Source organism: Artibeus jamaicensis, unplaced genomic scaffold, assembly GCF_021234435.1.
Source record: "Artibeus jamaicensis isolate MK-2021 breed Jamaican fruit bat unplaced genomic scaffold, CSHL_Jam_final scaffold_474, whole genome shotgun sequence".
In the NCBI taxonomy this organism is placed as follows: domain Eukaryota; kingdom Metazoa; phylum Chordata; class Mammalia; order Chiroptera; family Phyllostomidae; genus Artibeus; species Artibeus jamaicensis.
The window spans coordinates 27,980,395-27,997,827 of record NW_026522046.1 but is presented as its reverse complement, the minus strand read 5'-3'; the positions used below and the strand labels follow the sequence as shown (position 1 = coordinate 27,997,827).

General features: G+C 42.2%; 1 protein-coding gene and 1 non-coding gene across 2 annotated transcripts in view; one reads left to right on the top strand and one right to left on the bottom strand.

Moving 5' to 3' along the window:
• PLCH1 (phospholipase C eta 1) overlaps positions 1-9,374 on the bottom strand; it is a 188,051-nt gene extending 178,677 nt beyond the window's left edge. Inside the window, exon 1 of the mRNA XM_053658053.1 lies at positions 9,144-9,374. The gene's annotated coding sequence lies outside the window, so the exon portion shown is untranslated. The remainder of the gene's footprint in view (positions 1-9,143) is intronic.
• A 5,730-nt stretch (positions 9,375-15,104) lies between these two features.
• LOC119041249 (U6 spliceosomal RNA) lies at positions 15,105-15,211 on the top strand. Its single transcript, XR_005081003.2, has one exon. It is a non-coding gene; the product is annotated as a U6 spliceosomal RNA (small nuclear RNA).
• The last annotated feature ends 2,222 nt before the right edge of the window (positions 15,212-17,433 follow it).

The following is a 17,433-nucleotide window of genomic DNA, read 5'->3' as shown; positions in this document are numbered from 1 at the left end:
TACCTCAGTGGACTGAGCGCGGGCCTGCAAACCAAAGCATCATGGTTCGATTCCCAGGCAGGGCACATGCCTGGGTCGCAGGCCAGTTCCCAGCAGGGGACGCATGAGAGGCAACCACACATTAGATGTTTCTCTCCCTTTCTCCTTCCCTTCCCTTCTAAAGGTAAATAAATAAAATCTTTAAAAAAATAAACCTTAAGTTCTATTAAAAACAAAATATCTTTGTGTTTTGAACAAAGAAATTTTCAATATTTGACTGCATTTGTTTTGTTCTGAAGCCTAGGATATTCTTTCAAGCCTGTAAGCCCCTTGTTTTATTCCCTCGAATTCCTGGTGTTTGGGTATTTTGCAACTGTATCTATTGTGTGTTTTTTATTACTTTTTAATATTTTATTTATTTATTTTTAGAGCTGGGGGGGCGGGGAAGAGAGGGAGAGAAACATCAATTTGTTGCCTCTTGTATGCCCCCCAACTGGGGACCTGGCCCATAACCCAGGCACGTGCCCTGACCGGAGAATGATCAGCAAGCTTTCAGGCCAGTGCTCAATCCCCTGAGCCACACCGGGCCAGGGCTAAAATAAATACATAAATTTTAAAATATATATGATAAAGGACTGCTGCCCCAAAATATACACAGAACTAAGATGTTTCGCATAATGTGTCATCAGGAAATGGAAATAAATGAGATACCACTGCACGCCCGTCAGAGCCGCTGAAATTCAGAACACGGAATGGGAAGCAACAGGAACTCGCATCCACTGCTGGTGGGAATGTAAAGTGGTAAGCACCTTGGTAGACAACTTGGCAGTTTCTTTCAAAACTACACATACCCTTACCATGCAACCCAGCACCTGTGCTAGTTAATATTTACCCAAAAAGTTGAAAACTTAGGTTCACCCGAAAACCCGCACGTGAATGTGTACAGCAGCTGTATTCATAACTGTCAGAACCTGGAAGCAATCACGATGTCCTTCAGGAGGTGAATGGATAAACCAACCATGGTCTGTCCATACAATGGAATATTATTCAACATTAAAAAGAAATGAGCTATCAAGCCGTGAAAAGACATGGCGGAATTTTAAATACATATTACTAAATGAAAAAGTCAATGTGAAAAAGCTAAATACTGTGTGATCCCAACCATATGACATTCTGGAAAAGCTAAAATTATGGAGACATAGAAGAGATCAGTAGTTGCCAGGAGTTACAGGGTGGGAAGGGATGAATGGGCAGAGCACAGGACTTTCAGGGCAGGGAAAAATACCCTGCATGATAACATAATGATGGGTATACTTGACTATACATTTGTCCAATCCCGTTAAATGTACAAAACCAAGACTGAAACCTACTATAAACCATGGACTGTGGGTGAGTAGGTGTCAGTATAGGTCCATCAATTGTAACAAATGGTAACTATCTAGCCATTTGTAACAAACTGTAACTCTGGTGGGGGATATAGATAAGGGGGAGGCGATGCATGTGTGGGGGCAGGGAATAGACAGGAAATCTCGGTGCTGTATACCCTCATTTTTGCTGTGAACCTAAAACTCCTTCCTTTAAAAAGTTTTTTAAAAAGAAGAATTAATAAATTCTATATGCTGATACAAAATCATATGCAAGATAAATTGTTGCAAGAAAAATGCAGAATCATGTGAATGATGTACTAGCATTTGTTTTTTAGGAGGAGGAAAAAAACTATCTATATGTACTTCCTGATATACAGTATCTTTTCAAAAAATACCTAAGGAATGAATAACACTGTTGGGCTCTAGAGAAAGAACTGGATGACTGAGGGACAAGGGTGTGAGAGAGAATATTCACTAAATGCCCTTTTAAGCATGAGACTATATGATCTATTCAGCTATTTTTCTAACAAAAAATAATAGCAATATGGACAATTCTGGGAGGAATATAGATGCTTTTCTATTTACTTCACCTAATTTGAGATGAGAAACTTTCAAGGATTTACTGAGAACTATTCCCGACTTGAATTTTTGCTTTTGACTGAAACTTGGACGTTAAATAATAGATTTCACTTTTCTCTTCTGACAAGTGAAAAAAGCTATTGATACACAGTTTGTATTTACTCTCTTCTGAGGCTGTGTTTTAATGACTTACCCAGTAAACAGAAAAATACTTTCAATTCAAAACCTATTTAAAACAAGAAAAGCTGTGTTTTAGAATAAATACATTTGTGTCCAAGTTTTGGGTTTTCTTTTTTTTTCCATTTGAGGAGAAAAAATTCCTCTGACATTCACATTCAGACACTGCCCAGGAAAGTGAAAGCATAACCACATTACGGGGATGTCTAAGGGGGGGAAGGAGAAGGGGGGGGGTACTTTCTAGCCTCACTCTTATAAACAAACCCATCACGTAGGTTTAGTAACTCAGGAGAGGATCTGATTCCTATTGGCCCACTAAGTCTAGCTGCAGCCAATAACTGATGCTTTATGAGAGGGAAAAAAAAACTATGAAAAAGAAAAAGCTTTCACAGCCCTAGTATCAAAATCCAGAATATCTTAAAGATCACTGCTTTTTAAAAATCACTAAATGTAGCCCTGGCTGGTGTAGCTCAGTGGATTGAGCACGGGCCTGCAAACCAAAGGTTTGATTCCCAGTCAGGGCACATGCCTGGGTTGCAGGCCAGTTCCCAGCAGGGGACACACGAGAGGCAACCATACATTGATATTTCTCTCCCTCTCTCCTTCCCTTACCCTCTAAACATAAATAAATAAAATCTTTAAAAAAATTACTAAATGTGAAATGAAATCGCTGTGATTTTTTCAGTGAGACTTAAAAAGACAGTAAGAAAAAGAAATATTTTTCCTTTATGTAAAATTTCTTCCCAGTATTCTATTTCTACCATTTAGGAGCCAAGAAATGGTTATTTATTTATTGTTGAAACTCAAGTGTTCTTTTTTATTTTAATTTTATTTATTAAGCTGAAGCTTCAAAATTGAAAAGGCACAAAAGCATACGCAATGAATAGTTTACCTCAGGTCTCTGTCTCCCCACAACCCACATTATTAGTTTCTTGTGTCTCCTTCCAGAGTTTACTCTGTGGAAGGAGGTACATGAATATACCTTTCTATATGTATAAAGAAACCCTCCCTTTTCTTTTTTATACAAATCATTGTATGGAATCAATAGTCTTTAAATTGAAATGAAAATCAAAGGATCTTTATGTAACCCTAACTTCTTATATGAATACCTTACTCTCTTCAATAAAGAAATTTCCTTTTAAAAAATAAATTTATTTTCTTTTTTCTAAATATTTTATTTATTTATTTTTAGAGAAAGGGGATGGGAAGGAGAAAGAGAGGGAAAGAAACATCAACGTGTGGTTGCCCCTAATGTGTCCCCTACTGGGGACCTGGCCTGCAACCCAGGCATGCGCCGACCGGGAATCGAACCAGTGACCCTTTGCTTCACAGGGACATGCTCAATCCACTGAGCTACACCAGCCAGGGCATTAAAAACTAAATTTATTTTCAATAGCTCCCACATCACCTAAAGTTAAGAAAGAGTTGTTTGGCGAAAAGTAGTAGAAGGTGTAGAGAATTAAATCCCATACCATGACACAGCAAATCAACTCACTTCACTTCTGGTCCAGAATTCCGACCCCTGAAAAAAAATCACATCCACCTTCAGAGTTCCCACCTGGGCTAGTCTTGCAGCGGTTCCATCAGCACTCCATGGAGACCTATTCTGATGTCCAGAGACCTCTTCGATTAAATTGAAGAGCAGAAGAGGCAAGTGGGAAACTGAATTCAAATGTTTGGTTCTTGTGGACTAGCAACAAGGAAGTGAAGGCGGATAAAAGAGAAATCATGCTGCCTTGGATCAGTTAATCAGTAACTCAAATATGCTAACATTAAACTAGATTCTTCTGCCTTCCAATGGCAATTGAAGAGGTAATTCATGAGCACCTGAGTGGCTGGACAGCTTCCTAAGTAATTCAGAAGAACAAACCACAGAAAACAAACTCCCAAAGAGGGAAACCAGAGCCTTCCAGGATCCTGTACAGTATTTGAATCTCCGGCTAGAGTCCGGGGCTGGAGTCCAGCGTGCTTTTACACTGGGGCGAGCTACCAAGAACACTAGGCCAGCAGCCTGGCCACGGCAAGGTTCACGTCCCAACTCGGCTGTGTGAGTGTGCACACTCCAGAGCCTCAGTTTCTTCCTGGGCAACCTAGCTCAAAAACACTACAGATCTGAAACCAGTGCCGCACAAATTTCCATTTCCCAACACCATAGCAGAGCAGTTCTAAGAGCTCCCAAACTCCAGCTTCTGGCATAAGTTTAGAAATTTTCATTCAGCAACTGTCCAAGTTGATTCTGCTTTCAAATGTGAAAAACATTGCAGGAAGACACCATCTGGTTCTACCCAGCACCAAGTCTCTCAATACTATCTTACGAAAATAAGTGAGCAAAGTTTATATAAGGTTAAACCAATACCTAGTCTTGGGATGCCAGAAAACACATTAAAATCATGAGGGGTTCTCCTAGACCCACCGCATTTTGACAATTTATTAGTGAAGCGTGGGCTACTTTGATGTGGAAAAGCATTTGCAGAGGAGAACCTAAACACCACTCACTTCTAAACAAATAGCCAACAGAGTTTATAAACAAAGTCTTGAATGCTTTTCTGGAACCAGGCCTGAATTTATAACCTCCCAACCTCCAAATAGGAAAGGCAGCTTCTCCACTCACCAAACAGCTGGTCAGAAACACTTCTACCTGTCTGTACTTTGGATGGAATGATGAATTTGAAAAGAAAATGTCTTGATATTTTTTTATAAATTCAGTCTTGCTTTCCTGAGTGGCAAGACCACATGATATAATGGAGCTTAAAGGCAGACAGACCAGGGTTCGAATTCCTAGTCTATTTTATTTGAGCAAGAAACTAATCTCACTGAGTCTCTTCATTAACATGGGACAATAGTTTCTGCCTCTCTTGATTATTATGAGTTTTAAAGTGACATAAAGTAACGATTGGAATATAGTAATGTTCATTTCCTCCTTTTCATCCAGAACCCCTTGTACAAGATATTTCCTGGATGATAAATAACCAAAAAACTGTTCCCCTTGTATTAAATCCTAAGCATGCCAAATCCCTCAGGCCAAAATAGATATTACGAGACTTGTTGCATTTATGCATGTGCTCCATATACGTTCTCATGACTTATACATGCTTATTACAAATATGTAATCAGAAGGTGTCCACTGCAAATCCCACTCAGTGACTAGGTTGAATTTTGTAATTCTGCTGATGGTTGACCATTTTACATCTACAACTACAGCAATTTCATACAGCTGCAAATGCCAGTCTGGAGCAAGAATTTCACATTTGCTCACATACGGGGATCGTTAGAAATTGAAAACTCAGTATTTTCCTCCCAGTTCTGCCATTTATCAGCTGCATGACTTTGAAAATCATGTAGCAACCTTGGACCCCAGTTTCCTGATGTACATAACAAACATAATATCTACCTTGCTATCTTTTTCTGTTCTGTAACTTTATGACCATAAAGAGGTACAGGCATGTAGTTGAGTACAACCAAAATGCAGAGTGACTGAGAACGTTTTCAACTTTGCTATAAAAGTTTTCTTAGTTGTCCCTTCTGCATCCATCCTGACCTCCTGCTTTGAAGCACAGAAGACAGAGACCTTGATGATAACAACGTAAAGCTGTGTAAACTTCTTCACAGGGTTCTGAAAATGCACTTCTCATTTGGCACACCCTACCACAGCAGTACTAGGTTTCTCCTTAAACAAAAAATGGTCACGGGTGTCAATGAGATGTGAGTGAGTGTCCACTGAACTGTGTCTAAATGATTTTCCTTGTGAGGAAAGCCAGCCTTGAATGAGCCCCTGCGAGTGAGGAGAGAGAACACGCTTCCCAGGCAGTGGAGGCATTGTTCAAAGTAATGAGTTCTGCACCACTTGGTCCACAATTCACCGCTGAGTCTGATTTTCCTAGACAAAGAGCAATAACCAAATGGGGATGCTCTTCGGCAAGCTTCTCTGAGCAGATCAGTGTTGACTCATGAGGGGGCAAAGGAGGGAAGATTACAGTCTTCCTAACCTTCTATGTCCTGTGAATGACAAGTGGAAACGTCTGTCAACCTTGGTCAATGTTAGGCCAGGCTTGGCATGGCTATAATGGATTTCTGTAGTGTCGAAAGTCACTGGAAATGCCTAGAAATGATTGCAGCTCAAAAATTAAAAGGTTCAAGTGCCCCATTGTACTTTTTCTATCTATCATAATTTTATATCCCCCTCCCTTTTTTCTTCAGAGAAATAATAGTCATGATCCTTCAAGCATGCAGGCCAACACTGTTCTTAGAAGGCAGCTGCAGGAGGTTTATTATATCGTGAAATAGGGAGTCAGAACAAAGGGCTACTGAATCACTCACCTTATCTTCATCTAAGAAACCCAAGAATTACAGACTTTCTCTGTTCCTCTCAAACTCAAGAGCGGTGCTTGCCCAGACTCTAGGTTTTAGGGCCCAGTCTGTACTACAAAAATGTAAGAAAATAGGTGCACAGGATGCTTTTTACCATATATATAGATTCTTATCTAAAATGCTCAAAAATCAATGTTCAGGATTTTTTTCTAATGAAGATTTAAGCATTTGTTTCTGAATCAGGAAGTCTGATCACTGATCACTAAATAAACTGTTTTTCTTAAGATGAGCATAGTAGTTATATTTACCCAGAAAACCTGAAAAGCATTAGCATGATTTCAGGACTCACAGCTCTTAGTTCACTAAGAGTGGAAATCTGGATTTATTCATCTTGCCTTCCATGTAATTAGTTTTCAATAAATATTTGTTGACTAAGTGAATAAATTAAGTAGAAAACATTTAATTAAGAGTTTTCCCACTATAGTTCGATACCTTAACATGAAATACCTTTATAATATTCTATTTGCATAATTTAGTCCTTATAACTATTTAGAAGACTGATATTAGGAAGAAATTTAACTGCTGTGGATAATGTGGGAAAATGTAAAAAACAGAAGCAATGACTTCAACAGCTTCTATGAAGACTCTCGTGCGGCTATAAATCCCGGCTCTGCCCATCAACCCCTACTCCCTTTGTCTCCATCCCCACTGCTCCCCCCACTCCCGCCCTCCCAGGATCATTATCCCACGATCCTCTAAACTGCAGTTTACCTCCCGGAACCAGCAGAAACACATGTCACGGAAAACTAGGAAATTGGAGCCAGTTACAGGACACCAAAGAGGGTCACAAAGTATGTGAACCTGAAAATTAGGAGTTTTTCTATTTTTTTAATTATGAAAAAAGGGGGAAAACTTAATAAGACATTTTTAGCATTTGATCTAAATAAACTGCATAATGTATAGGCATTTGTAATGAGGGGGATGGGAGAAATAACAAACATTATTTGGTAATCATTTGAAATTAACATTATGCTGACTTCATTTACTGATGGTGGAAGGATACTGTCTGATCATTTCTATCACTGATAAATTTGAAAGCAAATTACTGAAAAATAGGATACAGCAAGACAGTGCTCATATATTACTTCATCTAAGGTATTTTTATGCCACACTTTATCCTAGGAAGAGTAATTCCATTTTACATTAATTCTAACCCATGTTCACTTAAAATAAGCAACGAGGTATGTGAATTATGCTGCCAAATATTGATGCAACCTAAGAAAAATGAGCAATGAGTAACTACAGCCCCTTCTATCTACCCCTTGCCAAATGCTAACCTGCTTGTAAACAAGTGAGATTTTTAAAAGGGGATGGAGCTGTCAAAACAATTTAAAGAAAATAAAAATAACTCTCGTAACAGAAATCTTGAGAAATTTAACTACTTGCTCAAGGCTTCCTGAAACATTCCCCGCAGAAAATATGTAAGATTAAACCCAGAAATGACCAAAAATCCAGAGCAATTGCAAAAACAATCACCTCCCCTGAGACAGCCTTTGTTTCTTTTGGTGGCATTTTACTTTGGTCCATTTTGGAGCGAATCTCGTCCTCAGAAACAAGCCAGGGGACACAGGTGCTGTGGGTTGTACGGGCCCCGCCCTCCACCCGGAGGAAAGGAGGAGCAGATCGGTCCCCTTAATTCTCAAGAGCAAGCACCTGAGTGATGTTTTTTAAATACCTAACCAGGAAGTAAATTATTTTATTTGCCTTCACTATCATGGCTTAGGAGAGGGAGGAGGGGGAAAAAATCTCAATTACTGCCCCAATTAGCAATTTCTCATCATTTTCTTCCGTCTAAGATCAAAATGATAAATGTCTGCAAGCCGGAGGGGGCTGGTCTTATTTTTCAATTTACTTGGTTATTATTTTAATGCTGAATCCCTAAGGTCAAAAGGAGACCATAAACCGATTCCACATTACAAACAACAAAGAGCAAGCCCCGGAGAGGAGCGGCGAGGCTTCACGGAAGATCGACGCGGAGCAGGACTCGGGGCGCGCGGGGTGGCGTCGCGGACTCGCCTCCGTAGCCATGGGAACTCGGCGCAAGCGCAGAGCGCGGCCGCCTCGGGGCCCCGACCTGCCCCCCACCCCCCCCCCAGGTCCCGCCGCTCTGGTGCCCCTAGTCAATTCCGGGAAAAGGCTATGGAGTAAATCCTCCTCCCACCGAGAGCACCTGGTGTCCTCCGACAGGGTCCTGCGCGAGGTCGCCCAGCGCAGGAAGAACCGTGAGACTCCCCGAGTGTAATGGGCACCTCGCTGCCTTTCCTGGGCAACACGAACCTGCTCTCTCCGCGGCGGGCGGGGGTCGGAAACGGGTCCCCCGATGTCCCCCGATCCGCGTGGGGGCAGGGGCGGAGGGGTGATGCATCCAGCACGAATGCTTTACCTTCCACCCGGCACAACCCACCACCCGCCACCACAAGAGACCCAAGAATTAAGTTCTGGGGAGGCTCACACTCCCCATCCTTCTGAATTACAGGACAGGACCCCACAACCAGCCCCTCCACACAGGGGCTTGCGGGACCCCACGCACAGCACTCACACGGTCCTAAAGAATGTTTCCCTGCCTGGACTGCAGAGAGAGGAACGAGGGCCACCTGCTCACTTGCACACCTGGACTGCCGGACCAGTCTCCCTTTTCTTTCTCGTGCCCCCTCGTTCCCCCCAAGCACTGACCTGTTCAACTTCGAGTGTTCCGCAGAGGAAGGATTCTTCGGAGTCCTCGGCGCAGGAGCTACCTCCCAAGTGCGCGGGTGATGAGTTATTGGCTCCTGTGACTCAACTCCAAAACCCTGTCAAGGGTCAGAAAAGCCCCCCAGAAGGGCACTTGTCCCCACCAACCAGCAGAACCGCCCCCTCTCCCAAGACTGGTCGGAAGAGCGGGGCGCCGAGGCTGCACAACCTGCTTTCTCATTCAAATCCTCACGCTCACCCTGCAGCCCCCTCCCTCCTAGCCCCGTAGCTCCCGCGGAAATCAGGAACTGGAGCTGGCAAGAATGGACTGGAGCTCCTGACGCCTTCCGTCTGGGCGCGGGGAGCCAAGAGTTGGACCTTGACCCTTAGGCCTACACCCCTTTGCGAGGAGGGATCCCCAGCAGGCAAGGGCCAGAAGCACTGGAAATAATCCATCTATAGCACTCCCCCCCCCCTCAAGTTTCAACGATTCCCCAGCCCGTTGGTGCTCAGTTGGGGGATGTGTCCCGGACAAACTCAGTGGTGGCAGAGTAGAGGAGTTCGGCTAAATGGAGTTGGAGATGAGGGCGCAGGGAGTGAGCACTGTGTGCGATTTGCACTGAAGTAAAAAGTGTCAGGACCACAGCTTAAAGAAAATCCCGAACTGTCCATCTTATCACCCCTCGCGTTTTGTGTTTCGTTTTGTTTTACCATTCTAAGAAAATATAGCATCAATTCTGCCGTTGCATCTAAGATCTGCTTCCAGTAAAGTGCAGCTAAGACTGAAGAAGAGGGAGTGTAGGTAACACTTTCTATTTGCCTCCGCCGTCTCTTCTTCCAGACACTTCTCTTAAATGTTATCGGGCCAGTTATTCAATCAGATCAATTTAGTGGTTGGCGGATTCAAACAGCCAACCTGCGGGCAGTTAGAGCCCGGCGGTGACAGAGGGAAGCTCGTATACAGTAGGCACTCAGAGGGAGATGAAACGGTGAAGTCTACCGAGCGCACTTCGGGGGTGAGCGAGCAGGTTGCTGCGGCTGGAACGCGCTGGCCTCCACAGCCACGAGGAGATCCTGCGTCGGCATTCCAGGATTTGCATTTGTCAGTATTCATTCAACCTGCCCTATTGTTAGTTCAAAGCCTGCCTGGGAGGGTCTGGGAGACACTGCTCCTCACCTTCAGTTTAAAATTCTCCACCAATAAGAAGGCTCTAGAAAAGCTGACAACATGGGGTTGGCAGGGATTTTCTGGGCTTAGTGACAACATAAACTAAAGTCATTTTCTTTTTCATGCGTGAATTTGCTCAGGAAGTTACAAATGAGTGCCAAAGCATGCAGAGCCGGGCCTGGCTGCCCGTCCACTTTGACGGACACTTGGGGGGTGGGGGATAGCACCGTGACTTCTCAGCCCTAGATCTAGGGTTTCACCTTTTCATCCCACTTAGCCGATACCATAGAAACAACCCATTTGTATTATTCAATTCAACGGAGGCAATTACAATGTCAGAGCAAAGCACTATGGGCAAGAAGAAACTTTATCCTGAAAGCAGTTCTGGACTCTCAGAAAAAAAAAGGAAAAACCACCAAACAGTCACTTGAATTTCTTCCTGCCAGGGTACCAAGGAGAAATCAGTTTGGAAACACATAGACGGTCTTTGGGCTCCACAGAAAGAAACCTCCCTAAAATTATTTTTTTAATGTACCCGCACAAATTTTCAATTTATCAGAAATTAAACAGATAATGTGTGAATCATACTTAAAGCTTGGTCTTCAGTGTTTAGGACATAGGAATAAGCCCATAAATCTTTTAATGTAACTTTGCCCCCTGCATCTTCTTTCTATACCATTAGTTCGGGGGAAAAACAACTAAAACTAAGAAAATGATGTTACATTGCTGACTTTTTGGAAGCAGAACAGAATAATTTTTCCCTGCCGTGACAACCAGGAGAAATAATAACAAAGGGATTAGACAGTGGGTAGAAAGCAGCCTAAGTCACACAAGCCCCTCCATGGTTACCAAAAAGTCAATAGAAAAGCAAAACAAATAATACCCTCTTACTCCACACAGGGGAACTGGAAGAAATGGGATCCCAGTTAACACTTCTTTGAGCTGTATGTCCTATATGGTATTAAGGTACCTTTTTTTTGAATGATCAGGTAAGCCATAACCTTTTAATAAGGATTTTCAAATGTAAGGGACTCCTGCTAGTAGTTCAATTCAAGATTGAAACTGGCCCTGATGAAAAGCCTGGGGTTGAATGCTACTTCCTGGTACAGGAGGGACCTCCACCCGCTCAGTGAGCTGCAGAGAGCCCTTTACAGGGGTCCTGTGACTTAACTCCCTCCCAGCAGTAAAGAGGGATGTGAAAGCACCGATTTTTCTTACATGCCATTGACTGGTGAAAGACATCCTTCCCAACCCCCACTCTCCTCTTGCTTCCAGAGCGATGACTCTCATTAATTATACTGGCACAGCACTGCCTGGCCTCCCTTCTAAGTAGCTGCCGGATTTCTGCATATCACCTCTGCCTTGATACAGAACTCACACTGACACCAGGATCACAGAAAATCCTGTAAAAGCTGCCCCAGACGCAGCAAGGTGATTGATGTACCTTGTGGTGGGGCCCGCTGTGCTGCATATCGTAAGGGGCTTCTTAGAAAACTGTACTGGCAATCTGTGTCAGAAGTAGGTTTTTCTAGCTGTAGAAAAATGGTGCTTTCAATTGCAAAAATAGCTATATTTAAGAGAGTCACATTTAACCAAGCAGCAAGAGAGTGAAGAAGATGAATATTTTTCCTATTTCAGTCAATACATAAAGAAGTCAAGAGCACTATCAAAGAGTTTAATTCTTATCCAAAAGGAGGTGCCCCTTTTTCAACACATATTTGTTGAGTACTAGTGCCGTACCAGGCGCTGCTCTAGATTACGTCTTAGCTGGACTATAGATAGTACTGAAGTACCAAGCAGCAGCTGTCCTTAAGGCCTTACTCCCCACATTGGTCAAGACTTTTGGGTACAAATAAGGAAAGAAGACCCAAATTAAACTAGCCAATGTCCTAACTCTCACCTTCACAGAGGTGCTTCAGGAATGACAGAATCCAGGAGTTCAAAATCATCATTTCTCTCTCACACTCATCCTCATTTTTGCATCTATTCTTTCTTTCCCTGCTTTACTCAATGTTTTCATCATATTCTCTCCTATTACATGTATGCATCCTCTATAGGCTGGTGGGGGGGTGGGAAGCATTACCAGGGACATGCTAGGCTTCAATCATCTCAGCTAGTGATCCCAGGGGAAAGGGAGGCCGTCTTGCTTTTACCGTCTGCAATAAGGTTGTAGGAAAAGATTCTAATTGACCTGGTTCAGGTCATGTGTCCATCCATAGATCTGTTAATGTGGTCAGCAACAAGTAGAGTATTTGTGCGGCCAGTCCCTGATTACACAACCACCCCTAGAGCCAGGGAGGTGACTCAGTGTAGCAGCAGCCTCGGCAGAACTCCGAGGAGATAACATAGAGGATCTGCCCCTCCGGGGAAGTGAGGAAGAGGTTCCGGCAGATAAAAAGAGCAGGTGTTCCCTACAGTGTACCCTCCTGAGTCAGCCACCTAAGAAAGACATAAACACCTTTGTACGATTCATATGTATGTAACAGAGTTTTTTTCAATGAGAAAAGAAACTTCCTGAGTTCATCAGCAAAGACTGGGGGGTGGGGGCAGAACCTTGTAAGTGCCACCCCTCTTTCCTTCCCAAGCTGGAGAGTTGTTTTGTGCTCTTCATGAAAATTTTTGTATGTACACAAAAGATGAATCATAATGAAATACTATATATTAGTCACCAGTTCCAAAAATTATTAATAGTTTGGCATTCATATATTCAGAAATGTGGAGAACTCACTGAAATACTTAAAAGTTTATTTTTAAATTAACACATTGTCACAGGGCTATAATCTTGGTTAATGGAACAAATGCAGCCTCCAGAGTAATTAAATTAACTAAGACCAACATATGTGAGGCTCCTACTACAAATTGATTGAACTCTCAAAAATAATTATTTGTACTGGCAACCTATTTAAAGCTTTTAAATACTAACAAACTCTACACACCGAAATGTATTTGACCTATGGAAGAAAAAACATTTAAGGTTAAATCTCTTACCAATAGACAATAACGTTTTTTCCATGATCCATTTTTAAATGTGCTATTCATACTGTTTTCCAGAGCAAGCCTACATAATTGTTTCTCCTTTGATATGGAAATTTTAAATGTTACAAGCAAATGCACTTTTTCACCTTACAAACAAGGAGACAATATAGGTTAACTTGTTTGTAAAGATCAGGAATGATCTAGGACTAGGAGTCAAGTCTAACCTCTAGGCTCCTTACTTTAAAACTGTGGCAAAATAATTCGTCCCTCGAATGTTGGACAGAGATAAGGGGCAGTGGTTGTGCCTTCCTAGGCCTGAGTTCCTACACCCCAGTTATGCTTCTCAAGAGACGTTCAGTTCCCAGCACAGAATGAATACTTTTTAAAAGGCAGAAGATACGCTCAAGTGAAATTTTCCCACTTGTTTTCCCCCAACTTGTTTTTTCTCCTGGGGGTTTGGAGAGCTGGGAAAGAAGTGCTTTAGAGAAAACAACAGTTACCAGAGGACAGAGCTCCTTCTCCTTCTTCCTAAGAGCTTCAGGGCTGAGCTCTGCGAGGCCCCTTTCCAGAGAGACCTCCCACAGAGCCAGTGCCTACAACTTTCAGGATGGTCAGAGCCTGCTGGGCAGGACAGACCTGTAACGGAAGGCCTTGCTTCAGCTGGGAAGTAAAATTGAAATTCTGAAGTGACATATTTCCATCATAAAATGTACTTGATTCCCCTTCCCATACTACCATTAAAAATTCCTGCAGGATCCTGTAATATAATTAAAAGAGAAACATATGTCCATAACCTGTCTAATTGCAGACCACTCATATAATACAGCAATCATTTCTGTAGACACTGGACAAAATTTTGGATGAATGAGCCAGTTGTACTACAGAGACAAAATAAAGAAAGAAACTGATAAGGCAGGATGTAAATCCCAAAGCTTTGAAAGCTGGGGGAGGGGAGGGGTGGGATACCAATGGGTAACAGGCAGGCATTTACACCACAAGGAAAATTCTTGTTTCCTTACTATTCTTTACTATTTTAAATCCTAATGGGGTATATATACTCTCCATTACTAACACCTGTTTAGTGTAGTAATTAACAAAATCTGGTTTAGTAATTAACCCGACAACAAATGGTTAGGTTTTTCCACACAAACATAGTAAAAGGAAAAACTGCATTGTAAAAAGTGCGTGTTGGTTTTTGTGTCATTTACTTACATATTTAAACTAAGTGTGTACTTAGGGGGCTTGATCTTTCCAAAGTAAATAGCATTTTACAATTCGACAATTTAAAAAAAATGTTCTTTCAGAACATCTAAGGCAAATTAATCTTCACGGTGTAGGATCATAGGATGTATCGGCAAATATAATCTCCAAAAAAGCAAGAAACCGCACTGAATGTTGTAGACGGAGCAAAAATGATCCAAAATTTAACAAGGTATGGTCTGAGTTACAGGACCCACTCACTGTGCCTTGAGAAGAGGGAAGACAAGTAGGTAAGTAATTATGTGACAAGTGCTAAAATAAATGTTTGCAGTTTGTGGAAGAACAGGAGAGGGCGCTATTACTCAATTTCATCACCAAATTACCTACAAGCTCTGTTTTGATAACCAAAATAAAACAAAATAGAAGCAATGATCCCAATAGCTCCATTTTTACAAAAACTTCATTGCTGTCCAAATTACTCATCCTTACTTCAGTTATAGAGATCTATTGAGTTTCTTCAGAAGTGTGCTAGAAAATGAGATCTTCTAAGTGACTTCTAGTAACATGTATTTTTATACTGCAAGTCAGTACACACATTCAAATATATTTATAACACAAAAACGCTCGTTTCAGCAGCACATGCACTAAAATTGGAACGATACAGAAAAGATTGGCGTGGCCTCTGCGCAAGGATGACACGCAAATCTGCAAAATGTTCCACATTTTTAAAAAAGAAAAAAATGAACAAAACAACAGCCATCTTTGCTATGTGCAACTCAGTCTGATAGATTTTATCCTTTTGTTTCTGTTTTCATGGCTGGTGACAGCCCACTAAATTGACTTCACATCTCACTAATAGTTCAGGGCCTACAGTTGAAGAACACTGCTCCAGGGTGTCCTTTAAAAATATAAAACAAGCAAAACATCCTGAGCATAATGATCAGAACAGAAACAAGTGTGCTCAGCAGGACCCCAACTGCATACCTTCCCCTGGTGAAGTGAGAGATCTCAAAGCCATGCAGGATTGAATCTCTAAAGAAAAAATAGGGCCTGTGGTTGCTCAACACTTTGGCCATGAACCCACATCAACAGACAGGGTCTTCTAAAGTTGTCCAGCCCTCAGAGGGTAGACCTCCCCCCACATGTCTACGGTCCAAGAGGCTCTGGGGGATAGTGCAGATGAGGACAGCTCATCTTCCGGACAGCAGAACGGGGCACCTGGACCGACTGACGAGGAAATTCACACACTGCCCCCACTGGGAATCATCAGTATCGCTGTCCAGAGGGATCAGACGTATGCTATGAACTGCTGAGACATCCTATATTATATTTGCCCTGAATATTATATATTGCACGCACTGACATTTGGCCTTAGGCTTCCAGGTCATGAGGAACTACTGCTGGAGCCGACCAAAAGGAATTCATGTCCCTCAGAGATCCCAAATTAGGGCATGGACTTACTTTCTCTATGAGCCTTACCTTCTTTCCTAAATACTGGACCCTAGAATCATCAGTATCTCAATCTAATGCCATTTCATCATAGGTTGCGAAACTCCCAAATATCTAGATAGTTAATGGCATCATCCCATTTTCCATCACTGACACCATTTTTTTCTATTTCAGTACTTGTTTGATACTTTCATGTAATTTGAATGGAAGTAAACAACCTTAACGGCCATCTTGAAATAGAAGTATAGTTGACTCATAATTCAGTTTTCCTATATTACTTTTAAATTTCCATTCTTAACATTTTAATATTTAATCGTGAGGGTTTTTTTTTCTTTTCTTCAGTTTTTTCATAAATTTGTATTACTTTCTTCCTGTGATTTGCCTTCATTGAAATAGCAGCTTTTGGAAACATCATTAGAAAAGCTCTGAACCACTAATGAGGTTCAGGACATACTACCCCAAAATACCAGCACCTGGGTATATTTCACATTTAAAGCTGAATGAGCCTGAGAAAATGGCCAGAACAGAAAAGTCACTGGACTTCCTCCTTCACCTGCTTTCTTCCCTGAAAGAGGTCATAAAACCCTCCTGTAAGAAGTGCCCTCCCTATAGCTGGAGGGAAGGAGCGTCCTGATCTCCAACGGCAGAGGGACGCCGAGAGGAATCCGAACAAACAGGTCTTGCTAAGTTTCCTCCAGGCTACTACACTTGCCTCATACTCCTTACCATATTCCTCCACGACTGGGCGCTCGTCATCAAACCCAGCACAAAATACTAAGGTCTCTTTCTTTGGGTCATTGCTTCCTCGTGAAGTCTCTCATGTCCCATAAAACCAATTAAGTAAATATGTATGCTTTTTCTTTTCTTAATCTGTCTTTGTCAGTTTAATTTTCAGACCCAGACAGGGACACCAAGAAGGTTGAGGAAAACTTCTCCCCATACCACAAAGCCCAGCTGAGACCCCATCTCCATCCGGGCCACCCCTGCAGTGGCTGCTGTTCCTCAGTGTGTCTGCCAGTGGTGTTTTAAGCAAGAATGATTGCCGGTGCCTCAGACTTCTGAAATGCTGCTGTTTCTTGGCTTTGTGAACCATGTTGTCTGTTGGTGAAAGGCCACTGTCTCTAAATCGGAGCCATATACCACCACTGGATTTGGTAGGACTGTGTCAACAATACGCCTGTGGACAGCACACAGGGTTCCATTACCCCAGGACAACTCATACCTCAGAGATGCAAACTTCACCTTGATGAGGAACCAGGTGATGCTGGGGACATCCAGAAAAGGATGAAACTCTGGGCCCGGTATTATCTGCCTGTCTCAGATATAGTTAATTCTCCTAAAGCAGGTTTCGCCAGTGTACCAGGATGGTGTGAAGTACTGAGCCCTACACTAACCACTATACATCTTTAGCACACTCAAAATTACCACAGAGAGCAGGAATAATGGGAGAGATGACAGTACAATTATTGAAATTAATGACCCTAATATTTCTTCAAGTTT